The sequence below is a fragment of the Anneissia japonica genome, unplaced genomic scaffold, assembly GCF_011630105.1.
Source record: "Anneissia japonica isolate Jap-2015-1 unplaced genomic scaffold, ASM1163010v1 scaffold287915_len73302_cov97, whole genome shotgun sequence".
Taxonomy (NCBI): domain Eukaryota; kingdom Metazoa; phylum Echinodermata; class Crinoidea; order Comatulida; family Comatulidae; genus Anneissia; species Anneissia japonica.
In genome coordinates this window covers 15,851-21,703 of record NW_022749517.1, presented here as the reverse complement: position 1 = coordinate 21,703, position 5,853 = coordinate 15,851, and positions in this window count along the sequence as shown.

Below are 5,853 nucleotides of genomic sequence, written 5' to 3'. Positions count from 1 at the left end.
TACCTGACATAATATAATGCTCTGAATACAAATAAAAGTGGTGATTTATTATGAAAATTGTAAGCATATTCATCTAATGTCTCTAATCTAAGTCTCTAAAGTAGTAAATTCATCTTTAATGAATAGGTCTACAGTATTCACTCATGGATTTATTCAGAAATTCAAAAACAAACAGAACAAACAATACAAATATAAAATTTATACAAGAAATTATCATTAATTAGCAATCATTCTTATATCATTAAAAAATAAAATATCATTTACAGATTAATAAAATATTTAGATAAAAAATGAAAAGAAAAAAATAAAAGAAAACAAATTATATATAAAAAAAAAATTAAAAATTAAAAAATAAAAAAACAATTTCTCTGTTAAATTTTCATTAAAAATTGAAAAAAACTATAATTGCATAAGTCGAACATTTGTACATAAATATTATTGTCAATCGCTATATGATTATAATCCTTGCAAATTATCATTTACAGATTAATTATTTCAAATATTTCGATAAAAAAAACATCAATAATTCCTCAAATAAATTCCCATCAATATTAACATTAAAAATCGAAGAATGCAATTGCACAAATTGAACTTTATACCTATAAAAAAAATTCTGTCATTCGCAATTATAATTAAGGAGGGTATAATCTTTGCAACATAAATATCAAAATTATTTTTAAAAAAAGGGGGGGGGAGGGGGGAAAGAAAGGCAGTGTAATGTATGTATCACAAATAATAACCAGAATGGGGTGCATTGTTGTTGTTGGTGTTGTTTTCAACAACATATTCACTTACAAATGTATGTAAAAATTGGTCATAAAATTTAACAAGTTGACCATTAAATATTGTAAATATTTATTTGAATTCGTACACCGATTTTGTTTCAAGTCGTTTGTTTTCAATATTATAGCAGTTGCATTACAATGACAACGTTTTGAAATTGTACTGTATAACACTCCAAAAATTTATTTTATGGGCAAACAACAGAAGGCTCTGAATTTTTACAAGTTGACCAAGCGTGTTGCTGCATCATTATTGTTTAGTTACGATCACTATTCAAACAGAGAGCAGCAGGCTGATAATTTGTTTTTCCCACAGCTATTTAGATGTTGTTGTTGGTAACCTTTTTTTTAAATTGTGAGTGTAAATATTCTTTAGTGTATATACTGTAGACAAGAATTGTAGATAAATAACGCACATAAAATCAATTGTCGATGGAGAACGGCGTCAGTCATCTGATTAGTCCCAATAATAGCACCAATATTTGAATACTCCTCTTCCTCGAATTGAGGTAGAACGTAATGACGTCACTAAGAAGTCATCTGCGCATGCGAGAACGTTCAGTTCTCGTCGCTTGGATTCTGTGACGCAATTTGGCCGAATCACGCATGGTTGAATCCATTCTAGTGTCGCGTCATTGCTCAAATCGAAAGCTTCCCACTATTATCGCCAGCCTGCTGTTTTCGGGCAATTAGAGGCAGTGGCATGACTACCGGATGTTCAGGCGGTTTAGTGATAGTGATGATAGTACAACTCATCTAGAGTAATTTATTAATGCTTCAGGCCGAATATGGCAAATACAGGAAATGTAAATAAAATAATACGAGCAATGTTATTCGTAACTAATAATAATAATAATAATACCGTATTTATATAGCGCCTAACAGATCACAGATCCCTCTAGGCGCTTTACAATTCTTAATTTAATTAAATTTAACTATATGGTATTGATTCACTTACAGGCCCTTTGAAGCAGGCTGGATTTCAGTGAACAAGTGAAATAGTTGTTGGTTGTTTGTGATGTCTTGATGATCAACAGTTTATTCATAGATCTTTGCTTTATGGTGTATTACAGCAAAAGTAATAAGTACCATGAATAACAATGGATAAAAATTAAACTGTATATCTGGGTTCAAGGAAGCTCATTAATCATATTTTAATATATTTCATGTTTGCAAAAATACATCAATTTCATCATAAAGTTGATATAATAAGGTACAGTTATTGATCTTTTCCTGTTTCTGAAAATGTGATCACGTTTCCATGGTACGCTTAGTACACACACCTGTTATGTGAAATAACCATTGAATGTATTGTATTTTTTAAATATTAAAAAAGAGGTATTGGATGTGTTGAGAGCACAGCTCCCTGATAATTGGCCAAAGTGTATTACTATATAAGGCTGGCTCCATGAATTTTCTGATGATGTGACTTGTATCAAATATATATCTATAGAGCACTAGAGTGTTACATCACGGTACCACGCGATACTACTCCGTTGCTATCGGCGACACAAAATACGTTCAACCGACGGCATTTTCTCCACTGACAAACCATTGATCCCAATTTCTAACGTAATTATTAGGAAGTTGTAACTTAATTTTTCTTTATAAATGTTAATTGATGATTAAATGTGTGTTCGATAACTAACATAATGCAAGCTTTTTGTGTTTTTAGTACATGTTGATGGTAAATTATTAGGTTTTAAATTGCCTATTCCAGAAAGCCTATTCTAAACCATTAACATTATGAAGTCATTCAGGTGCAATGAACGGTAACCAACGTTCAGAGGGCCCCCCACATGGTGTTGTGACAATACAAATTATGTTATGGTTGATAAAATGGCCCCAAAACTGCTAAATACCGGGATGGTGTCCGGTGAGGGATAGTTTAACCAATTGTAGTTAAGAGTAATATACTGTATTTAAGCCTAGCTTAAGGTAGTTAGGGACGTCCTGGGTACGACAATAAACTCCATCCGGTCGAAGCGTCGGCGACTAAACTGACAACTCTCTCAGACACAGTATGTCTTAGTGGCTGCTGAGGGGAGGGTGTTTATGGTCACCCAGCAGCAAGAAAAACCAATAGCTGAACAAAGGGCGGATGAGCTCATCGGAGTCAACGGCCAACCATTAATTACTTAAGGAATAGGAGTAGTTTAGTCTCATTGTTATTATTGTTATTATGTTTATTATTTTTATTTTATTTTATTATTATTTTATTGTTATTTGCATTTTTTCAGTTGGCCTATTATTTTTTCTTTGTAAAGCGCATAGGGGCAATGTGCAATATGCGCTATATAAATATAACATTATTATTATTATTATTATTATTATGTGGTACTCTCTAAAGTCAGTCAAATTTTGAATGACGCGTTTGTATACAGTGGTCACCGCGGCACTTATACATTTTTTGGAGGCTTCAGTGCGGCTTATTAGAGAGCAGCACTTATTCAAAAAAATATTGGTGTGGCACTTCCCATGTGTTCCCATGTTACTTTATCTCACATATTCCTGTAGTTTGGTAGACCAATCATAGGCCCTACATCATCGTAAATAAATGCTCATAAAGATGCTTGCGTCTTCATTGTGTTATTTATTCAATACCCCACTGGATGTCAGTGGGAGATAATTCATAATGTGGTTGTGTGTTGTGTTATTACATGTATTGAATATTAAAACATTTATTTATTGTGCTTGTTAGGAATCATAATTTTAACCAGTCATGCAGGTGTTCATGTTTGTATACAGCATCCGAGTCATAGTCGTGAAAAAGGTTCACGATCAATATTTTTTTATTTTGACTTAACAAATTTCCTTTTTGGACGAGTTTCTGTATTAGATCAGGAAAGGCATATTTATTAATAGGTTGATGTGTTGGTTTGTTGAATGCTAAAATGTGGTGCTGTATATAATATTATAGTACTCGAAAAAAAAAGTGGTTCAGACCTTAGGTATTTAAAAACATGTAAAAATCTATTTACCTCCTTGATTAGAATAAATATATCATATAACATGTTCAATCTTTTCGCCCTGCTGTTGAGTAAGACCAGGGTGCCACAGTGGAGCACAATACTCAACAGAAGGACGTACATATTACACTAATATACACTAACAAGTGCAGAGGCGTTGAGACCAGCTTTCTTAAGGGACCATATCAAAAAATTAAAATATTTGTAAATTTATGCAGATTTATTTATTAACAGACTTATTTTTAATGAATAACAGGAGTCATGACAAAATGAGTCTTGTTTTATGCCAGGATGAGGTATTCAAGAAAATGTACGAAAGTATAATACATACTCCAAGTATTGAAAGAAATACACGTGTTGGGATTCAATATTTCCATATTAATTATGTCGTCATCAGGAATGAAAAATTATCCATTTTAGCAAGCTTATATGCACTAGTACCAAAAGTGTTTAACCAATCAAAACATTACCTCTAGTAGGTGACAGAGCAGTGATTTCAACAAAAGATCAAAGCATTTTAACCCAAATATTAATCAAGCTACTGTATCATCAGTAGGCCTATATGTGTACATTTAGGTTCATTTAATTTCTTAAGTACACTATTAACAACTTTTAAAGGGTATCCATTCCAAGACATAAACTTCCTAATATTATTAAGTTCTGCTTGAAGTTTATCAGGAGTACACAAACTATGGGCTCTAGAAAGTAAACTACAAATCCAGGCGATCTTATGGTTCCATGGAGCAAAACTGTCATAATGGACATATTGACCTGTATTGTGTATTTTTACGATATATACTCATGCTTTCTACACTGTTGTTAAATTGTAAATCCAGAAAATGTACTATGTCACTGTTTTCAAAGGATTCAAATGTAAAATTTATCTGCCTATGAAAAGCATTCAAGTAGCTTAGAATTAGAAGGAAATCAATGGGCTTTCTAGTACTGTACTAGCGTGTCATCAACAAAACGAGTATAAAACTTAGTAGTACCTGATTCAATAAGTTTAGGAACAATAGTCATAAAAATATTAGCTAAAACTGGGCCAAGAGGGGAACCCATTGAGACACCATCAGTTTGCTTATAAAATTCATTATTACAAGTAAATACAGTTTTAGTACAGCAATCCCTAAGTAGTTTCCTTTAGCGAATTAAGAAGAATCAAGAATTAATTACCTTAGTAAGTGGAACATTTTTAAACGGAGATTCAACATCAAAAGATACAAATCGGTAATCTAAATTATATAAATTGCTTGGTATGGCTTTAATGCGGTCAGCAGCATCAAAAAAGAAAATATACATTAAGTGATATTTTGCCAAAAAATGGGTTTAAATCTTTCTAATAGGTTTAATATTTATATTTTACGATAACAAATGTTTTGAGTTGCTTAAAATTAGTTAAAAGTATTTTTGAGGCACACTTTTTAAAGTTCTTTTTCAGAATTGATGGCAAAACCAACACAAAATTTATCAGTTGTTTATGCTGTCCCAGTGCCGGCGACAAGTTTAATCGTCCCATAATACTTCCAAAACCCGCCAATTTATTGAACACACCATTTTGATGATACATGACTAGAAAGAATTTCAAAAAACTATGTTTGTACATGTATACTTGTTTTGGTACACAGGAAAGAACTAAAAAAAGAACTTAAAAAAAAAAAAAGGTCTGGCAGTCAATGTGTTAAACATATATTTTCAGACCTCTAAATTTAAAATATGAGCTTCGATTGTACTTAAGCTAGGAACGGAACCTGATACAAAACCAAAACAAAGTCTATATAGTCATCTATCTAAATATATTAACTAAATCTTTTTTATACAAGATTCACTTTGTCACAACAGCTCACACTTTCATTCATGGATGCGTTGGCCTCCAGTGACATTAAGACTACAGTAATGATTTGTAAGTGCTTCTTACCTGTTTTTTTTCATGTATCTGTCGTAGCCTGCGCTGATAAACTTATCACCACTATATTGAAGGATGCATCATGGACAGCCTGCTTGTGACCTAGATATGTGTGGATGACACGCCTCTTGTTGTACACTTCCCACAACTGGCAACAGAAACCAAAACAAGTTTAGAATGAAGGATGGGAAACAAT